The 22,537-nt window shown below is 39.4% G+C and overlaps 1 protein-coding gene across 8 annotated transcripts in view; it reads right to left on the bottom strand.

Annotated features, from left to right (window-relative positions):
• PLCB4 (phospholipase C beta 4) overlaps positions 1-22,537 on the bottom strand; it is a 418,385-nt gene that overhangs the window by 249,004 nt on the left and 146,844 nt on the right. For 6 of the 8 annotated variants that reach the window (XM_079944160.1, XM_079944161.1, XM_079944159.1 and 3 more), the window contains one exon: positions 11,078-11,136. The gene's annotated coding sequence lies outside the window, so the exon portion shown is untranslated. Of the gene's footprint in view, positions 1-6,472; positions 8,473-11,077; positions 11,137-22,537 lie in introns of those variants that run through there. The other 2 variants (XM_079944163.1, XM_079944164.1) reach the window with 2 other exon arrangements.

Here is a 22,537-nt window from a genome sequence, read left to right as displayed (position 1 = left end):
ACCTGTCTTCCTCCTCACTCTCTCTCCACCTTCTGACTTCTTCCTGATTTTGATGCCTATGTCACAGCTTTCCCTTATATAAGAGAAGGGTTTTTTTGTTGTTGTTGTTTTGTGGTACGCGGACCTCTCACTGTTGTGGCCTCTCCCGTTGCAGAGCACAGGCTCCGGACGCGCAGGCTCAGCGGCCATGGCTCACGGGCCCAGCCGCTCCGCGGCATGTGGGATCTTACCGGACCGGGGCACGAACCTGCGTCCCCTGCATCGGCAGGCGGACTCTCAACCACTGCGCCACCAGGGAAGCCCGAGAAGGTTTTTTTTTTTTTTAATTGTCTACATAATTAAATACAATGACTAACACAACTGAACACATGAATAAACCAGAGAACAGTACTAGTCATCACAACAAATGGGGAAGGTCACATGTTTGCTCTTTCCCAAAAGGCTCCCTTGGAATTCTTTTGTTTTCATTTGTTACATGAATAAACTCAGTATATATTTATTTAATAAAAAAGAATCTATTAAATAATATATTATACACTGCAATATTCAGCTTCTTTTTAAAAAAATAACCAAGATATCCTTATATGATGCTTACAATATTCATTTTTCTTAGGTGTTCAAAGGTAAACTTCACCTTTGCAGTTCTGTAAGTCACAATCTAGGAGGGTTGACTGGTTTCTCAGCTCAGTGTCCACAAGGCTAAGATCAGGATGCTGGCAGGGCTGAATTCCTTTTCAGAGTCTCTAGGGGAAAATTCACTTCTAAGCTCACTCAGTTTGCTGGCAGAATTTGTTTCTCTGTGCTTGTAGGACTGAGGTCCTGATTCCCTTGCATGCTGTTGGCTGGGGTTGTTCTAGGCTTCTAGAGGCCATCCCTATCCCTTGGCTCATCTTTCTCCATCTTCAAAGCCAGCAATGACACGTGGAGTCTTTCTCATTCTTCTACTCTCTCTGACCTCTCCTTCCCTTGGAATTCTAACAAGTGGCTTTAACCCAACAGCCTGTGCAGTGGCTTTGCTTTGAATACCACCAACACTGTTCTCATCACAGTTCCGAGGGTGTGACCTTAAGCAAAAGAAGTGTTTGGAGTCCAGTGCACCTATAATAAACCACCATGCAACTATATGATTATTCACTGGGTTGCTGCTTTCTCTTGAGGTGCAGTACCACAGTTCCAGAATCACTACAGGACAAAACGATAATAAAAGCAAAAGGAGGAGGAGTCCTGAATAGCCAAAATAATACTAGAAAAGAAGAACAAAGTTGAAAGACTCATACTTAATGATTTTAAAACTTACTACAAAGACATGGGAATCCAAACAATGTGGTACTGGCAAAAGGACAGGCATATAGAACAATGGAGTAGAATTGAGAGTCAAGAAATAAACTTATACATCATGGCCAATTGATTGACAAGGATGCCAAGATCATTCAATGGGGAAAGAACAATTTCTTCAATAAATGGTGCTGGGACAACTGGATATCCACATGCAAAAGAATGAAGTTGAATCCCTACCTCATACCAACTTCAAAAATTAACTCAAAATGAATTAATACATAAATATAAGAGCTTAAAACCACAAAACTTTTAGAAGAACATATAGGGGTAAATCTTCCTAACTTTGGGTTTGGCAATGGATTCTTATATTTGACATGCAAGCAAAAGCAACAACAATAAAAAATAGGGAAATTCAACTTCATCAAAATTAAAAACTTGTGTGTATTAAAAGACATTATCAAGAAAGTGAAAAGACAATGTATAAAATGAGAGGTCTCTGCAAGTCATATATCTGATAAAGATCAAGTATCCGGAATATATAAAAAAAAAACTTTTCCAATATAATAACAAAAAGGCAATCAACCCACTTAAAAAATGGGTAAACAACTTGAACTGACATTTCTCCAAAGAAGGTATACAAACAGCCAACAACCACATGAAAAGATGCACATCATTAGTCAACAGAGAATGCAAATCAAAACCACATGTTGTACCATTTCATACTCATTAGATGGCTTTAATAAAAAGAAAAATAAAATAAGTGTTGGCAAGGATGTGGAGAAACTGGAACTCAAGTACATTGCTGGTGGGAATGAAAAATGGTGCAGCTACTGTGGAGAACAGTTTTGTAATTCATCAAAAAGTTAAACGTAGGGACTTTGGTTGGCACAGTGGTTAAGAATCCACCTGCCAATGCAGGGGACATGGGTTTCAGCCCTGGTCCAGGAAGATCCCACATGTCACGGAGCAACTAAGCCCATGTGCTACAACTACTGAGCCTGCGTGCCACAACTACTGAAGCCTGCACACCTAGAGCCTGTGCTCCGCAACAAGAGAAGCCACCGCAGTGAGAAGCCCGCACACCGCCATGAAGAATAGCCCCCACTCACCTCAACTAGAGAAAGCCCGTACGCAGCAACAAAGACCCAACACAGCCAAAAATAAAAAAATAAAATAAAATAAATTTATCAAAAAAAAAAGTTAAACATAGAATTAGTATATGACCCAGCAATTCCACTCCTAGGTATATCCCTGAAACAACTGAAAAGAAGGACTCAAATACATATGTTTTTGAGTACATATACACATGTTCATAGCAGCACTATTCACAATAGCCAAAAGATGAAAACAGCCCAAATGTCCATTAATGGATGAATGGATAAATGAATTGTGGTATATACATACAATGGGCATTATTATTCAGCTATAAAAAGGGATGAAACACTGATACATGCTATAACATGGAAGACTCTTAAAAACATTACGCCTAGTGAAAAAAAGCAAAGGTCAAGGGTTGTATGGTTCCGCCACGGGTTGAGGAAGGGAAAAGTGGGGAGCAACTGCTTAGTGGGTAGGGGCTTCTTTGGGGGTGATGAAAATTTTTAGAATTAGGTAGAGGTAGTGGTTGCACAAGTTTGTGAATGTGCTAAATGACACTGCATGGCTCACTTTAAAATGGCTAATTGTTGTTATGTGAATTTCCCTTCATTTTTTTAAAAAGGCAGAAGGAAGAAGAAAGACAAGGCAGGCAAAGCAACGCAGGATTTTAGCTAAGACCAAAGCCTTGGGAACAGCAGAAATAAGCACCAGGAGGGGCGCGGGTGCCGGCAGATGTGCTCAGAGGGAAGAAGCAGAGATGGTGTGAACACAGGAAAAGGAGGTGGTTCAATCCGGCGATGGTGTCCTAACAGAAGAGTTGCATTTGTACGCAGTCTAGAATCCACAGAAATGGCCCTTTGTAAAGTCCCTGAAGGAAGGGCACCATGAGGACCACGAGGTAGAAGAAGTTCCTTAAAGGAAGGACAATGTGGTACCTGAAGCTCCTCAAGGTCAATCCTTTGCAGACTCTTCATTCCTTTACATTTGTACAAGAGAAAGAGCAAAGGGCTACCGAGGAAAGGAAAGAGGCGAGTTAACATCTCCAATGCCAGGGAGCTAAATTGGATTTGCTTATTTTTTTTTCTCCCTTTTACAGAAACAGAAAAAACAAAGGGAACATCTCCATTGTAGGGGGAAAAGATCCACATTTCAGGTCTGAAAAAGATTCAGGGTGCCCAATTCAAAATATGAGAGTATGTAACATGTGTGGGGACACGAAATTCTATCTTTGGAATAAGTTCTTGCTGTCACAACCACACAAAGGCTCTTGGGAAATGTCATACAAAGAAGAAAGTAGTTTGGAGCCTCACAAACACCGCTGGGAAATAAAAATGGGAAGGAACATATTATCTACAGTAAGACAGGTCCTACGTATACAACATCTCCTTGTAAAGACTTCCAAAATCCAATGAAATCGGTGACACTGTGCTCATTTTCCAGACGGGAAAACCAAGCCCCAAGCTTCAGAGCTCACATTCTTCCTCCTACACCATAATGCATTGAGCCAGGTGAGAAATTATAAAAGTCACCAGGAGCAACCTCCAGTTTTCCAGTAAACTTCTAATTGCTTGGAGAAGGGGGTGTGACTTTTATTTTTCTATTAGCTCAATAAGGGCTCTCAAACATCTCCAACGAGACAGTGCACTGCATCTATCCAAATTCCATACCGCTGTATTATCACTCGAGGAGTATACAAAATACTACCATTGCATCCGTTTCTTGCTGCTTATTTTTTATAAGAGTAGTGCCTTCTCTCTGCTCCCTGCATGCCCACTGTAAAAGCACATGGCCTGCAGCCACACGGGAAGGGTCAGTAGATCACGTCAGCACTTTTGCCAGCAGAGCCACTGGAATCGTCCTCAAACTGCTCTCTTCCTGCGTTTGTGACACTTGATTCCCCCCACAGGCCACAAAATATGGCAAGTAACGAAGCAGCTGCTGACCTGCAAGGTGGTTACTGCCCAAGGTCACTGGCTGGTTCCTTTCCTGGGAGGTTTTATTTTAGCCCTCAGGCCTCAGCAAGCTGCCCTTTCCCACCTGAGGACAGTGAAGACATGATGCCTGCTCCTCTGTTCATTTCAAAAAAGTAGGCAAGGACTTTCAAATGCAACAATTTCCACTGGCTTTCAACATTTTATTGATAAATCCAAAAAAAATGATAAATTAAAAAGGATCAGGGAACTAAACTGGATTTATTTTTTTCTCCCTCTTATAGAAACAGACCAAACAATGCAAACCTTTCCACTGTACGGGGAAAAAAAAAATCTACGTTTCAGATCTGGAAAAGATTCAGGCTGCCCAATTCAAAATAGGGGTGTGTGGAACACATGTGGAGATGAGAAATTCTCTCTTTGGAATAAGAAGTTCCTGCTGACACGACCACACAAGGACTCTTGGGAAATGTCACACAAAAGCAATTTTAATGTCATGATGACTTCAAAAATAGCATACTCACAAGCTTCATGTGAAAAGCCTGGTCGAAGAAACTAAAAAATATAAGGGCAACAGCTAAAATTTTCTATACTGGACTGTTAGACCTTTTCCAGTTTCTTCAAATCTTTCAGCAAACAAGAAAGGACAAATAACTTTGCTAATATAAACTTCTGAAATTTTCTTTGGCCTGCAAAACAGGATAAGCCTTCAGCATCTACTGAAGTGGATGTCAGTAGAAAACTGACATTATTTTCCCAAGGTATCACATTATAATTATATGGTTTATGCTTTTCTGCTCTAGTATTTTATTTTAAAAATAAGGAAAAGTTGAAAGTTCTTTTTTTTTTTTACAGTGAACAACCATATTCCCACCACCTAGCTTTTTTGAATATCTAGCCTTTTATCCAGCTCTCTAACCATCAGTTCTTGTTTTGTTTTGTTTTTTAATGTATTTCACAGTAAATACATTGCAGAGTTCAATACTCTTTACCTCTAAACTCTTAGACTGCTGGCATTTTAAATCTTTTCTAGTTAAAGGTTGTGACTTAGCAAGAGGAAAGAGGGAGGAGAAAGTAAGTGAAAGCTCATTACACACCTAGTTCCCTCTTAGAAGGGACATCCCTACGCGGTAGAGGGGTGTCCTTCTGGCAAGGGGAGTAGAGGGTTAGAAACTTCTTCCTTCTCTTTGGTTTTGCTCTCATCTCTCAATTATTCCACAAATCAAGAAAGGGAGGAGAACATTTGAGGCTGGGCCATGCCCACCCCTTGGGGATGCCTCTAACAGTAAAGATTAAGTGAAGATAATAAAAAGTGGATGACAGGCCAGTACTGACCAGTCACTGTCTAAACAAAAGACTTCAGGTTGTCTTAAGGGCTGCCCAGTCTAGCTTACCAGGTAAGGGAGGGAAAGGGAGCCACTGTGCAGAAGTGTGCCCAGGAATGAATGGTGTGTTCACGCCAGAGCATGCCCAGAGTATGGCTACAGGGGGCAAGATCCGTACAGCAGTGGCATTGGAGAGGGCCCCTGTGGTAGAAGTTCTTCCAACATTCTCTTCATACAATGTGACTTTAACACTCTCCCACTGGGAGGTGGGCATTTATGTCTCCTTCCCGTGAAACTGGACAGGCTTGTGACTCACCAGTAACCAAATAATGTGATGGAAATGATGCAGCATGATTGTTAAGGCTACGTCATAAAGAAGATCTGCATCTCCCTTGTCAGGAGGAATAATCACACTGGAGCCCACGTAAGCAGTCCAGCTGCCCTAAAGCCGCCATGCTGTGAAGAAGCCCACAGTTTCCCATGAAGAGAGACATCATGGAGAATCCTGAGACTATATGGAGAGAGAGAGCCCAGTCAGCTTTCAGCTGCTCCAGCCTCCTGTCCTTTCAGCTTCAGATGCCATTTGAATGCAACTACCTGAGGGACCCCAAGCTGGAACAGCACAACGAAGCCCTTCTGGAACCCCTGACCCACAGAAAATGTGAGAGGTGAAAAGGTGGCTGCTTTTGTTTCAAGCCACTACATTTTGGAGTGATTCCTTACACCACAATAAATAACTAAAACAGACCCCAGAGTATAAGCTGGGTCATGATGATACCTCACTTCATACACTGCACAATCCGAGTCTTCACACCTGGTATCAAACTAGCCACTACCTACCTTTCTTATTGTGTAGTTAGTACTCCAGCCTCATCAGTTTACATGCAAGTACCCAAGCTCTTCCAGAACCTTCTCCTGCAACACACATTATATACATATATATATAACTTTTTTCCATTGCCTAAGATGCCCTCTTTTCCTTTTCAAATTTTTTCTACATTCTACCCTTCATTCAAGACTCAGTTTCTTCCAAAAAGTGACCCTATAATTCTGCACTCCTCAAGGTTATCAGTGATATCTTAGCTGCCAAACCCAATCATTTTAATCATAATTCATGCCTACAGGGCATTAAGTCCCAAACGGAAGCAGCAATGGCTCATCAAGGACAGATCAGCTCACTTTCTTTGGACAACAATGCCACCTCACTTCTTTATTGAATGGGGTTACCAAGCTGGGAAATTCCAAAGTGCTGACAAAAAGTCTTATCTAAAGGAAGTAAGCCTCTTCCTAGAGTTTTTCTATAACATTCTGAAGTTGCACTGTCCAATACAGTGCCATTGGCCAAAGGTGGTTTTGAGCACCTGAAATAAGGCTAGTCTGAACTGAGATCTGTTGTAAATATAAAATATACACAGATGAAAATTCTTAAAAAAAAAAAAAGGTAAAAATATAATTAATAATGTTGAAATGATAAGAATTAGCATATGCTGGGCTAAAATATATATTATTAAAATTAATTTCAAGTGTGATCTTGGACTTCCCAGCCTCCAGTACAGCCTGTTATCACAACCTCTTTTTTTTTTTCTTTTTAAATGAGGCTATAGGAAAATTTAAAATTATTCATGCAGCTCACATGCTTTTTCTATTGGACCAAACTTTTGTGCTATGCTGAGTTGAAGGTGCCCAAGGAAACACCATATATTTCTATAAAAGTTTTAGGAAAATACTTTTAAGGCAAAGGTGAAATGTTTGGATATAAAATTTAAAAGGATGGTTAAAAGAGGTGAGAATGAAAAATAACAGAGTTAATATTTAGGCTTGGAAATGTTTCTAGCAAGAATAAATGCCAACCATACAGTCACACAGTATCCTTGCTTCTTTTTCAGGACACTGAAATCATTATCCATGATGAAATTCATATAAGGAAAGCTTTGAAATTTCAGATTTTATTTATTTTTTTAACTCTAATATATGTAGCAATTCTACTAACTGAAAATTACCTAGGTGTCTCACTCACTGAAAATTACATAGGTGCAATCACTTTAGGACTTAGATATTTGAAGTAGTAACTTATGATCTATTCAAGGGAAGAAAATGAATTTATACAGCTTCCGAAAGTATGTAAACTTGCACCAGGAAAAGGCCTAAGGGATGAAAAATGTGCCTGCATGAGTGAGGAAGTGAGTAAGAGAACATGTGTCTAGGTAGAGAAGACACTCCAGTGTCTTGTTCAGATATCACTGGGTACCTTTTAACTGTCCTGCATGCCCACCTCCCAGCTTTTCTGTGTTTTGCTTCTAAAGATGGCACTAGCAAATTTCTTAAGAGGAACAGCCTTCAACTTCTAGAGCTGCTTCACCTGCAGAGTCAAGTGCTCCCCAGTTTACAGCCCCTCTCCCACCAGCCCATAGCCAATGGCTGAGGCAGGGATGGGAAAGCCCAGCTCCTTACCTTTAGCAGAAGGAACAGATTCTCAGGAGCAATTACACTCCAGAGCTCCCCCAGGGGTCAGGCTGAGGCAGGGACATTGCCCGAACCACCCCTCTGCTTGGCCCCCTCCTTCTCCCTTACCTTCCCCAACTCCCTAGTTCTCTTGGGAGCACTGCCTTAATAAAACACTTGTGCAAAAATCCCACCTCAGATCTGCTTAGGGAAGCCCAAGCCAAGAATTTTGTGATGTATGAATGGACCCTAAGAAAATGTGAAACCGGATTCTTATTGTTTTGTGTGTGTGTGTGTGGCTTTATTTTTTTAACATCTTTATTGGAGTATAGTTGCTTTCCAATGGTGTGTTAGCTTCTGCTTTATAACAAAGTGAATCAGTTATACATATACATATATCCCCATATCTCTTCCCTCTTGCGTCTCCCTCCCTCCCACCCTCCCTATCCCACCCCTCTAGGTGGTCACAAAGCACCAAGCTGATCTCCCTGTGCTATGCGGCTTATTGTTGTTTTTGTACCTCAGATAAGTTTCTACAACACTTAAGTATTTAAAATAACTGCACAGTTTAATAAGCAAGAAGTTCTTTGTTCCTAAAGAGCATTGCAGCAGCCCTAGAACAGAGGTCTTAGCCCTAGAAAAAAGATGCTAATAACTGGCACAGCATATATATCTCCAGGTGTGAAAGAAGTTAAGGGTAGCGTGTAAGGCTCCAAAGTAGAAGTAAAAATAAAGAGAAGTCAGCTTAAAGTTTGGTGAGCTTCATAACTGACACTGATGTTATCAATTCTGTACATAATCAATATTTAATAAAAACAATTTCAAGTCATTCAGAAAACAAGAAAGCACCCCAACATTAGGTAAATTTCCCCCAAAAAAGAGTCTACCTTCCAAACTGAAATAAAACAGGGCAGTAGGTATCAAGGGTTGTTTTCTTTCTTTTCATGAAACTTGAAGACAGCCTTTGGTTTAACTAGGCTAATTCCTCTTTACGAAGAGTCATTCAGAAGCTAGAAATTTAAGAGTGAAGATAATTCATCTCATTTTGTTTTCTATAAATATTTCCTATCTTAACACTGATAGAAAGCTAAGCTGAATGTAACATAAATAAGAGAAATCTAAAATACACCTTTTGCCATTAAGGGATTAAAATATATTCTGAATGCCTACTGTGGATGTAATAGTCCTAAAAAAAAAAAAAAAAAAAAAAAAAACACTTAGAACTAATGTACAGCCCACTGTTGGAATCATGGCAAAATAAAGCAGGCTTTCAAGATGAAACCAGAAAGGTTCAGATGCCAGGGTCTAGATAGTCCCCATTTTAAATATGGGAAGACATTATAAAGGAACCCGATTTCACTTCTATTTAAAAAAAAACCTCATCATAAAAGGTATCCAACAATTGAATGTTGCTAGAGTGGGATGTTTTTAGTTTTAGGAGAGGATAGCACGAAATACACAAGAATTCTCTCTTTGGGAAAAGGGCAAGCCTAACATAAAGATAACAATCAACCAACCTGGTGACATGTGGGACACCAGGTCCCATCAAGTCCTAACAGGTGTGGGGATGGAAGAGTAGCCCACACACTATGTTAGCTGCCCCAGGACCCAATGCCATCTAAAGTCTTTGTAAAATCAAATGCATGGCATTTACACCACTTAATATAGAGGAAATCATTCTTGGAACTTACAATATAGAACAAATAACTTCTAAGCTCTGTTTTTTTTTTCTTTTGGACTCTTAAATCAAGTGTTTATTTTCACTAAGTACCTAATTCTTTATAGGGACAATTTATAATCCAGCTGATAAACAATGACTTATTTTTTAAGGATAATACAACTATTGTACAGAGAAAGTGGATAGTCCAGAAAAACAGTTTTTAAAAAAAGTAAAAATCAGACATTGTGTCTACACTGATTTAAAGTCCCTACTGAATTATTCAGCACCCCCTACTCCGATTTGCCTGCTAAGACATGGTTTATGAGTCATCCGTGGGGAACAGTAAAATATACTGCACTTGACTAAAAATAAGTAGGAACATTTAATAATAAATCTACTTTCTTGATAGTCTTGTGTCATCATTAAATACTGATCACTTGGAGAAGTGTTGGGCTGTGTGATTCTTCCCTCCCCTCACAGAAAGGCCAGAAGAAAATCAGCCACGGGCCCTGCCAGAAGATGATGGAATATCTGACATGACATGAAACACGGAGAAGAAAATAATATTGATTTTAAATGCCTGGAACCTCGAGTTCACTTATCGAGATGAACAGCAAAGTTGCTGGTTATCTTCTCCTTGTGATCACTATAAAATGACTTCTTGTCCTTTGAAGTAAGAAATGACACATACTCCAAATGTTTTACTTATAACACCAAGTAGAAAATAGCAATTTGACAAAGGGGTCAGAAAAGAACATTTGCTAGAATTCTGGCTCTTGAATAAAGCATAGGCAAGTTATGGTTTATAAATAAAAAGAACTGTGCATATATATTTTAGATTTCCATTTTAGTTTTTCTTTAAAGATTTGTAAAATGGAACTTTAGAGGAACATTGGAAGGATTTAATTACATCATCCTTATAGGTAGTTGCCATAAAATGGAGGGTGTACTACAACTGACAATGATTTTTCCCATCTGTGAGGATCTTCTTAAACAAAATGTGCATAAGATTAAAAACAAGTCACATACATTTCTCCTCAGAAAGAATTACAGAAAACAGCAACTTAATATCTGATGCTTACTAAATGCAGGCAATACTCCCACAGACGGCAAACAGAAAATCCAGCAGAAAATGAAGTACCCAAGGTTGGTGGAATGAATAAACTTGAATCTAGAAAATGCCAGGAGTTGAACACTCTACCACATCAAGGAAAACATCTGTGAATCAATTTTGAGAGGCATTTCAGATGGGACATCAGTGTGAATGAAGGGATTCATTTTACAGACCGAAAGTTCTAGAACCCCACACCTAGCAACTTACCCACTGTGTGCAGAGTACTTACCAGATGGCTGGGGACTGACTGAAGGTGACGTCCACTTAGTCAAATCACAGCGCTGTCCTCTGTGGAGGAAGGACACAGATCAGAGAAAAATCAATGTGAAGGATATTTAGAATTCTTATGGAAAGAAACAGCCCTTTGCACTTCAAAATCAAAGCCTATAATATTCTTTAAAACACATGAGAAAGAGACATTAATAAATTAGTGACATTAGTTTCTAAATGGATGACAAAAACAGACAATCATCAAATCAGAAATCTTAGTGCTACATCCAGCCTATAGGGTTTATACACTCTCTCTACTAAGCTGCTGATCTACAATTCAACCTCTTAACCTATCAAAATAATTAAGCAGAAGTTGAACAACAATGATATCCAAAATGTTCTAGAAGTAGATATAATGATCTTTCCCTGATTTATAGTGAAACTGATAGTAATTTTTAAGAAATCTTTCAAAGAAGAGCAGTGCTGAATAGGAAAGATTTACAATGAAATTGTATCTATGTACAAATAGTCACTATTTTTGATGTGTGTTTTTGTATTGCCTTCATTAACAAGTTGTTATGTAGTTTTGGACTTGACATTGAATTTAGAATTCAAGATCTTTCCAAGATTTTGTGTTGGGTGGGGGAGTGGCATAGTTCCAGGTGATGTCAGAAGTACATAGAAGTAAGAGGAAGCCCATCTGCATTTGGAAAGAAGTTAGAGGCAGAAAAATTGGCAATTGAAATATGGGAAAATGATGTCTGTAAAATCTGAACTGGGATTTTCCCAAGGTCATCATTTATTTATGGAGATGTCCACAGTAAAGTCCCGGATAGAAAGGTACATCCACAAATGAAAAATATGTCATTACAAAAAAAAAAAAGCAGACTTGGGTCTATATAGACAGACATGGAAAAAAATTCTCAGGTCATAGTATTACTTTTTAAAACCTCAAGTAATGTAGTAATACGTGTACTATGACCCCAGTGTGTTAAAACAAACCTCACTAATCTAGGTGTAAAAACACAGACATGAATATTGTTATATTCAGAGAACATATTTGAAGGGATAACAAGAAACTCAACTGGGCTGCCTCTGGAGAACTGGTACTGTAGGGAGGTAAAAAGGGCCTTTGCAGTTTAACCTAACGAACAATTATGCAATATTTTATCACAAAACATATTACTTTTACAATTAAAATTGAAAAAAACAAGAATCCAATTCATCTAAACTTCCTATGGAAATAAACATTCCATTTTAAGTATATAGAAATAGAGAATATACAGCATCATCTACACATACTTCACTGATTTATTTATTTATTTTATATTATTATTTTTTTTGGCCCCGCTGTGAGACTTGTGGGATCATAGTTCCCCAACCAGAAATCAAATCCAGGCTCCTTGCGGTGGAAGCATGGAGTCCTAACCACAGGACTGCCAGGGAATTCCCATTACTTCACTGTTTAGTAAATATTTACTATGACCCAGCTTTAAGCATGGATTGCATCATCATATTTAATCGACATAAAAACTCTAAAATGTTTGTACTGTGATTATTCCCATTTTATAGAAGAGAAAACTGAGAAGTTGGGTGTCTATTCAAGAATTACACAAAGCTGGCATTCAAACCCAGGCACCCTGACCAATGTTTAGCTTCCATGGTACTACCCCCTCCATGGCATTTACCATAGTTTCGCTATTACATTTATACTTGTAGTGATGTATTAATATGAGACTATAAATTCCATGCAGACAGGGATCATGTGTGTATTAGAACCATGATGTATATCCCCAGCACCGAGATAGTGCCTCCCCACAGCTTCATTGAAAAGGTGAATTATTTAGTGCCCCGCCTAGAGCTGAGAAGTTAAAAATGTTTTATGTCTCTTGGGACTGTAAAACAAGACGAGTTCCAAAAAAGGTCAATAATTAATTAACCCTGCTATACCATGCTCCTCGTTTTGAGAAACCACTTGCTACCCATGTCCTTCTATAACCAGAGATTTAAATACTGGACACATTTTCGCTTTCCTTCTATAATTCTCTAAGTATCCAGCATAAAACTGATGCATTGTTCCATAAGCCTTTCTGCTTCATGGCTAGGATATTGCAACATTTGGGAAAGCCAATGTTGAAATACTTAACTACATGGGACTTCCCTGGTGGTGCAGTGGATAAGAATCCGCCTGCCAACACAGGGGACACAGGTTCGATCCCTGGTCTGGGAAGATCTCACACGCTGCGGAGCAACTAAGCCAGTGCGCCACAACTACTGAGCCTGCTCTCTAGAGCCCGCGAATCACAACTACTGAGCATGTGTTCCGCAACTACTGAAGCCCTTGTGCGGAGAGCCTGTGCTCCGCAACAAGAGGAGCCACCGCAGTGAGAAGTCCGTGCACTGCAATGAAGAGTAGCCCCCGCTCGCCACAGCTAGAGACAGCCCACATGCAGCAACAAACACCCAACACAGCCAAAAATATAAAAATAAAATTAAATCTTAAAAAAAAAGTTAAAAAAAAGAAATACTTAACTACAAAGAGGTGAAGCAGTAAAAACAGTTTGTCATGAATTATTTAGCTATTGGCATATAGTGGGCAAACTACTATAACTGACTTAGTGTTGTAGTCATATGTGAATCAAGGCCTCAACCTACCAACATTTTCATCCTAGTATTATTACTCTAGGTGTTGAAGGGTGTAAACGGGTCTTTGGTAAAGGAGAGACTGAATAGATGAGTGAGTGTGTGTGGGTGTGTGTCTGTGAATAGGCCTCTATGACTCTCTGTGTTTATGTGTCTCTGTGTGTGCACGGGTCTTTCAAAAGAGGAAAGGTAGTTTTCTATAATGTAGACAGAAACCTAATAAATAGTCACACAAAATCCCCAAATCTCAGATCCTATTAGTGCTGGTGTAAACAACAGCTGTTTTTCATTCAACAAGGGTGCCAAGACTATTAAAGAGGGAAAGATAGTCTACTCAACAAATAGTGCTGGGACAACTGGAAATCCACACACAGAGGAATGAAGGTTGACTCCTATCTCACACCATACACAAAAAATAGCTCAAAATGGATCATAGATGTAAATATAAGAGCTAAAACTATAAAACTCTTAGGAGTAAATATAGGAACAAATCTTTGTGACCACGGGTTAGGCGATGGTCTCATAGATATAACACCAAAAGCACAAACAACGAAAGAAAAAATGAATAAGTTGGACTTCACCAAATTAAAAACTTCTGTGCTTCAAAGGTCATCATCAAGAAAGTGAAAAGACAACCCAGAAAACAGAAGATTTTTCCAAATCATGTATCTGATAAGAGACTTATATCCAGAATATTTTAAGAAGGACTATTATAACTTAACAATAAAAAGACAAATAACTCAATTTAAAAATGGGTAAATAATCTGAATAGACATTTCCCCCCCAGAAGATATACAAATATATAAAGAGATGTTCAACCATAAGAGAAAATTAAGTCAAAACCACAATGAGATACTACTTCACACCCACTAGGATAACTATAATCAGAAGACAGGTTAGAAAAAGTGTTAGTGAGAATTTGGAGAAATCAGAACCCTCCTACATTGCTTGTGGGAATATAAAATGCTTCAGCTGCTTTGGAAAATATCCTGGCAATTCCTCAACTGGTTAAACATAGAATTACCATATGGCTCAGTAATTCTGGTCCGAGTTATGTACCGAAGAGAAATGAAAATACACGTCCACAAACAAAAAATGTTCATGTACATTTTTCATGACAGCATTATTTATAACAGCCAGAAGGTGGAAATAATCCCAATGTCCATCAACTGATGAATGGATTAAAAAATGTGATATGTCCATACAATAGACTGTTATTCAGCAATAAAAAGAATGCAACATGAATACATGCGACAACATGGATGAACCTTAAAAAAATTATACTAAATGAAAGAAGCCACTCACAAAGGCCACATCTTATATGACTCCATGTATATGAAATGTCCAGAATAAGCAAATCCACAGAGATAGAGAGCAGATTAGTGGTTGTGCGGGACTGGAGGGGCAGAGAAGGTGGGGAGTGGACGCTCAGGGGTGTGGGATTTCTCTTTCAGGTGATGAAAATGTTCTGAGATTAGACTGTAGAAACGGTTGCACAACTTTGTGAATATACTAAAAACCACTAAATCATACACTGCGAGTGGGTGAATTTTATGTTTTGTAAATGATATTTCATTAAAGCAGTTAAAAAAAAGGTTATCTTTCAGTAAGTTTGCCAGTGAATATTAGTTGGCTTCTTTCAAAAATGACAAAATACTTACTTACACTCTCCAAGAAAACAGTAAGTAGTGAACATTTACATTTTTACGAGACAAACTATTGTAATTCTCCATGGGATTTCTTGTGATGGGAAATACATACAATTATATTTTACCTTTGCCAAAGAAGAGCGTATGCCTGCAAAGTACCACTAATGACAGATGCCACAGTGCTTGAGATATAGTCTTATTTCAAAGCAATGAGGAGCTTTAGCCAAGTGTGAAGTTTTTATTTCTTAGTGGAGGGAAAAAAACCTACAAATATCTGAGGCTTACATTACGAGGCGTAATTTTGTGAATCTATATACTGAACACAAAGGACTAGCATTCAACGCTCTTCCCAAGATATTCAATATTGAAATTTTGTTTTCAAGTGAAGAATAACTGGGCAAGACTGAATCAAAACAGAGATCATTTCACTGTGATCTGCTACTGAACACGGAAAATTATTGTTTTGCAAACAAACAGAATGTTAGAAAACAGTTATGTCAGTGAGTTTTTGCAGTGTAACCAACCACCTCAAACCTGTGTGGCTTAAATTAGCAAATATTTATTTTGGTTCACACAATGATCTCAAGTTGGTGAGAATGGCAAGAGTGTAGATCCCACTGCACAAGCACTTCTCAAGCCTCTGCTGTGTCACATGTGCTAACGTAGCATTGGGCAAAGCAAGCCACGTGGTCAGGCCCAGATTCAAAGGATGGAGAGAGCCCCATTTCTTGATGGGACTTTGCACCCTTGAAGGGCATGGATACAGGGAGGGAAAAACTTGGCGGCCATCTTTACAATCTACCATAGTATTGTTTCCAAATGGAACACACTCCCACTGATGGCCCACAGATATTTTACAGTTTATTACAGTACAGTTTTTATTCATGGTACAGCTTACATGTAAAATATATGTATTTTACCATGGTACATGGAGAGAGAATGTACAGTGCATATACATTAATGCAACTTCTATTTATGGAAAATGATATCAGGTCTCTATTGAAATTAATCGTATCACTATAAATATACTAATGGCTATTTACTATAGTAACATTATCATGTTACCAGTTATTTATCAGTTATCTTTTCTTTTTAAGTGAATATATTTAAGCGGAAAAGATGAGTAATAAGTTCAGGTGAAAGACAGATTTCGCCAAATCCATAGAAGTAGCTCAGGAATAATCCAAGTTTAGAAACCCATGGGGTAGGACAATGCTTCTGAAACTTAACATACATACAAATCACCAAAGTTATCAGCAGATTCTGGTTGAGACCAGAGATTCCGCAGCTCTAACAAGCTCCCGGGAGGTGCTGATGTTGCTGGTTCTAGAGCACACCCTGAGCAGCAAACACGTAGAAGGGCAGAAGCCTGGCTATCAGAGAAAGCCGAGAACAGTCATTTTACCAGCCGAGTGGTCTTCAAGCAGCTGACTTCACCTCTCTGAGATCATTCATTCCTCATCTGTAAGATGTATGTAATGTTAACACCAATCTCAGAATCTCTCTCTCTCTCTCTCTCTCTCTCTCTATATATATATATATACACACATATATATATATATATATATATATATATAAAAATCACCTTGCTGTACCCTGAAACTAGCACTATATTGTAAGTCAACTATAGTTATATTAAAAAAAGAAAGCACTAGGATCTTTGAAACTCATTTTGCCAAAGCAATCACATTTGATACTTTCACATAAGAGTATGCACACATCGACATCTCCTCAGAGCCACTCCACAAGCATATACTGAGCAAACCCTGTGGCCTGACACTGTCCTTGGCTCTGAGGACATGACAGTGACCAAGCAAGAGAAACCACTGTCCAAGTTGAGCTCACACCCCAAACCCCAAACTGCTCACATAACTCTCTCCTCTGAGTTGCACTGAAAGAGAGGCTGCCGAGGGCCTGATGTGGCCACATACATGTTTACATTTCCCTACGGTGATCTTTGAACATTTGAGCTGATTGTTAACACTTACATAACGGGAGATTTCATATAAAATATCAGAACCCCAGCATCTCTTGGAGATCTGGAAGACTGGGCAACAGGGACCCAGAGAGCCGCCTGTATGCCAGCCACAGCTGAGAGGTGGCTGTCGCTCCTGAGGTCTGGGTCTGCCAGGTCCCCACAGCGCCCCCTCCTGGTCACTCCCACGAGATGGCCCCTCACCCATGTTCTCTGGCTCTTCTCCTTGCACTGGGTTAGCGAGCCCCCCCAAATGAAACCACAGTCAGCAATGCTGACGAGCATGGAAAGAAGGGGAGTCCACCTTCCTAGTCTGCGCATTTTCCCTTTACCATCGTGCCATAAATGTCTAGCAAGGGAGCAATTTTGTCATTCCTCTGCCCCTCCCTGAAGTCTAAAACTGCCAGTTTGAGAAACCATTCTAAGCTCTGCCTCGATCTGGATCTGTCATTTACTGTGGCTAACTGGATCTAAAATGGTTAACTGGGGGCTCTTTATAGGAGTTTATTATGAGTCATTTTATGAGTGTCATTTTTTTTTCTCTAAATAGTGGCAATGGCTTTGCAATTACCTAGCTACCTTCTTTTGTCTGGTTTCCCTCGTGCATTGGACACAAATTTAGTAGCTCTCGGTACTGTAGGTCAGAAGTCTGGGTCCAGCTGCTGGGCTCTCTGTTGAACAAGGCTAAAATCAAGGTCTCTGTAGGCTTCCTTCCTTTCTGGAGCCTGAGGAATGATCCACTTCCAAGTTCAGGCAGGTTGTTGGCCAGTTTCACTTCCTTACAGTCATAGGACTGGGGGCCGTTCCCAGCTGGCTGTCAGCAGGGTGCCAAGCCAAGCACCCAGATGCTACCTACACTCCTTGCCTCACAGCCCCACCTCTTCCAGGCCAGCGGTGGACAATCTCCCCCTCATGGAATCCCTCTCTCTCCTTGAATCTTTCTTTAGTCCCTACTAGAGACTCAGCTGACTAGGACAGGCCAACCAAAGAAAAGCTCATTCTGCAAGTCAGCTGCACCATCTAACATAACCTCATCACAGGAGTGACATCCATCAAGGTCACAGTCACCAGGGTAGGAGTCCTGGGGCCATACGAGAATTCTGCCTGCTATACCTAGTACCTAATTGCTGCATGCATTTGTTGTCTGTATGCATTTTTTTTTTCTCAGGTTGGGAGCTGACATCATGTCACAAGGCAGGCTAACTGGCCAACAGACAGGATGTATGGAAGTTAAACCCAGCGAGTAGCTTTGTAACAGTTCTCCCATTTATCACTAGAGTAGCTAATGCTCTAACCCTAAGAATGCATGTACTCTGCCAACTTCCAGATGTATATGAGATGCTTCTCTTCTTGAACTTAAACTGACCTTATGAAATTAGATGTGCAGAAAATTGATATTCTGAAGGAGGAGGGGGAGAAGAAGGAGAAGAAGGAAAAGAAGAAGAAAACAGATACATAACTAATACCTAGAAGGACCAAAAAAAAAAAAAAATTTAAGTATCCAAATACCATCATGCACTAAAATTTTTTAAATTAAATTGTTATATTTTCTACACGGTCTCAACCAATTTAACAGCTTTTCACTCAACAGACTTGGCTATTTGGAAATTACATAGAGGCAATGTATACATAACCACACTAACAGTTGAAGGAAAAGGATAAAAATAATTAAAAGCATGCTTAATATAGTCACTAGCTCATGGCATAATAACCAATTAATGAGAAATTACTAAGTACAGGTGCTGCTCTCAGTGTTTCATGTATATTAACTCATTAAATCTCACCAAACTCCATGTAGCAGAAACTTTCTACAGAAGAGGAGACTGAGTCACAGGGTAGTTATATTACTGAGCCAGAGTCACGTGGTAAGAAAAGGCGTGTGAATTCAAACCGTGGACTCTTCCTCTTAAAACCATAGCTGTCTGTGCACTTATCTGTGTTTCCATGTTGTGAAATAGGGATGCTTCCTGCACCTATCATACAGCACAAGGTGGTGGCCAAGCACCTAGGCACTGCACTCAAATAGATCTGGTTCACATCCAAGGCCAAGGGGTGAGAGTTGGGGCTGCAGCCTTGCCAAGGGGTGTGACTCTATAATTTGCATAAAGACACCCCATGTGCCAGCAGCAGCCTTGTCCAAGCAAGCCTATGAAGACTTCTTAAAAAAGAAAATAATCCAGGCATTCCTTAACCCCCTATATCCTTATTTGGAAGAGGAGAGATGAAAACTGTGATTGATTCCTTCTTTCTCTTTTTCATTCCTTCCAAACCCTTTTCCATTGTCCTACATTTGAAATTGAGAGATTATGAAAAGATAGCAACAAAGCAAAAGCTAACACTAGAAGCAAAGAATAGAAACCACTGGCTCCCTTTCCTACTATAGAGAAGAAAGTGAGCCTTTCTTTAGGTAATGAGAAAGGAAAAACCTGTAGTTCAATACCCTCCAACCTTTTCCATCAGTTCCACCCAGCCAAAGCAGGGTCATCATGGCATCGGGTGCCATCAGCAGCACAGACCCCAAGAAACACAGGCTTAGCAGTTGTAATAATAGGTCACTGGAGGCGGAGCTGGAGGTGGAGGTGGAAGTGGAGTGGGGGTGGGAGGCACATCCTGATATCTGTATTAAGGGAACTCTTGATTTCCGAGTGGGGAAGGGATGGCTTAAGAGTTTGGGGTTAGCAGGTGCAAACTATTATATATAAGATAGATAAACAACAAGGTCCTACTGTGTAGCACAGGGAACTATATTCAATATCCTGTGATAAACCATAATGGAAAAGAACGTGAAAAATTATATGTATATATATATATATATAATTGAATCACTTTTCTGTACACCAGAAACTAACATAACATTGTAAATCAACTATACTTCAATTAAAAAATAAATAAATAGAAAAGGAACACTTGCTTTCAACGATGCATTTCCACAGCTAGGTTGGACAAGCTCACGTGTCAGTTGGCATTTACTCAGTGATTGCTCCTGGTACCAGCAAGGCGCTGACCAAGGACTGTTACCACCCAGGGTCCTCTCTGTGAGGAGGTGAGTGACTAGAACTATTCTTTAATCAGTCCTCTTTATGTTCTCCTATGGTTCCATCTCGGCTCCATTGCCCTGGTGGGCACAGAGCAGAAACTACAGAAGTATAAATGTATTTTGTCAGAGAAACCTCCCTTTAATCTGATGCTTTCCGGAGTTGCTTATTTGGGAGAGGTGTTAGTTTTTCCCAAGTTTTATTTGGTAGAATTTCTCAAGCCACATAATTTGACTTAAAATTGCTATGCACTGCAGCCAGAACACTCAAATAGGTTTGAGATCAGACATAATTCTCAAAGTCCTTGGCTGCCTGTGGTCGTCAGTGATCCCTCAGAACATTCAAACAGGGTCTTAGTTTCAGAAACTTGGATGTGTGCCAACCCAGGTAATTATTCTCTGCCTACCTTATTTCCCCAGGCAATTTTAATTGAAAATGGTATTATCCTTTACCTCAGTTCTAATCTGCTCTGAAGTGTCCCTGTGTCCTGCTTCTTTCTCCCATCATAAGCTAACTGAGCTGGTTTCTTTTTGAAGCTTAAGTTAAAAAAAAGAAATGTTTCTGAGTCTCCCAAGGGGGAAAATATCAGATAAATATGAGCCATTTAATTAGTCTCAAACCAGTGCACCAAATACCACTGGCAGCAGCTGCAAGAAACCCCTCCTTGATGCCTAACCTTATGAAAAGTTTCTTTTGTGGATAGAAATACAAAGGTTTTCTTACTGAGAACTGACCAAAAAAGAAAAAAGGGTGGGAGGAGGGGAGTGGGAGAGACAATGAGATGACTTTACTCTCCTGAAATGATTTTAAAAGGTACTGTTGCCTTGATTCAGAGTTGGCAGAACAAAATGCACCATTTAACACAGGATGCCTGAAATTCAATGAAAATGCAACAGAAATGTGCTTTTTGGTTACTTCCAACAAGCATGACCTTTAACCAGTAATGTCCAATAGAAATATGATGAAAACCACAATTGTGAGTTACATATGTAATTTTAGTTTCCAGGAGCACTATTAAAAAGGTAAAAAGAAAAGGAATACTACTCAGCGATAAAAAGGGAAAGAACTCTTGGTAACATAATTTGGGTAGATCTCCAGGGAACTTTACTGAGCAAAAAAAGCTAATCTCAAAAGGTTACAAACTATATAGTTCCATTTGTATGGCATTCTTGAAATGACACAAGTACACAAATGGATAACAGATTACTGATTTCCAGTAGTTAGGGAGGAGAGGAGGTAGGCTATGGCTACAGTATCTGGCAAACCTGATCCTTGCAATAGAATTCTTATGTATTTTGACAGTGGTGGTGGTCATATCAACCTACACAGGTGAATAACTTGCACAGAACTAAACACACACACACAGAGACACACAAACACCAGTACATGTAAATCTGGTAAAATCTGAATAAGGTCAGTGGGCTGTATCCATATAAATTTTGTGGTTGTGATGCTATACCTAGGTTGTGTAAGACGGTACCAACTCCATGTGAATCTATTATAGTCTGAGAATTAAAAGTTTAAAAATGTGAATTTAATATTAATAAGAGTTAACCCAGTATTTGCAGAATTTTCTTATACAATTGAGGTACATGTAATTGATAGAAAAATTACTGAGGTGGTTTAAAATTCCTTTTTTATTCTTCTTCTTGCATTCTAAGTCTTTGGAATCCAGTGTGTAGTTTACATTCAGAGAATATTTCAACTCCCACGTGTGGCTCTGACTCCAGGTACTGGGTAGCAAAAATGCTTCAGACTGAGCCTAATATCCATTTCCCAACCCCCTCCAGTGACACAAACTAACATTGAAACACCTTTGCTTTCTGGAAGTCTCTCCCAGGGCAGGTTTATAATGAAACCCTTAGAGCTTAGACAGTCACTGGAAAATATGATCGGCTGGGAGAGAAAATTTCATCACTGGTACCAACCTGAATTTGTTTTGGACCACAGATCCAAGATACAAATGAATAACTAATCCCTATTAAGGAGACTTCTAGTATCTTCTAAGAAATAATTCCTAAGAAGAATTTCAAGAGCTATAACACATAGACTGGGCTCAAGGATTAAGATTTTAAACTATTTTTGAATCTTTGTAACTTTTCCTATTGGGTTTTTTCTCTCTCTCTTTGCTTTCGTATTTCCCCGTGGTGATTAGAAGTGCGATGATTTAAATAAGA

This window comes from Stenella coeruleoalba, assembly GCF_951394435.1.
Source record: "Stenella coeruleoalba genome assembly, chromosome: 15".
Taxonomy (NCBI): Eukaryota; Metazoa; Chordata; class Mammalia; order Artiodactyla; family Delphinidae; genus Stenella; species Stenella coeruleoalba.
Note: the sequence above shows the minus strand (reverse complement) of the source record. Positions and strands in the feature narration are given on the sequence as shown.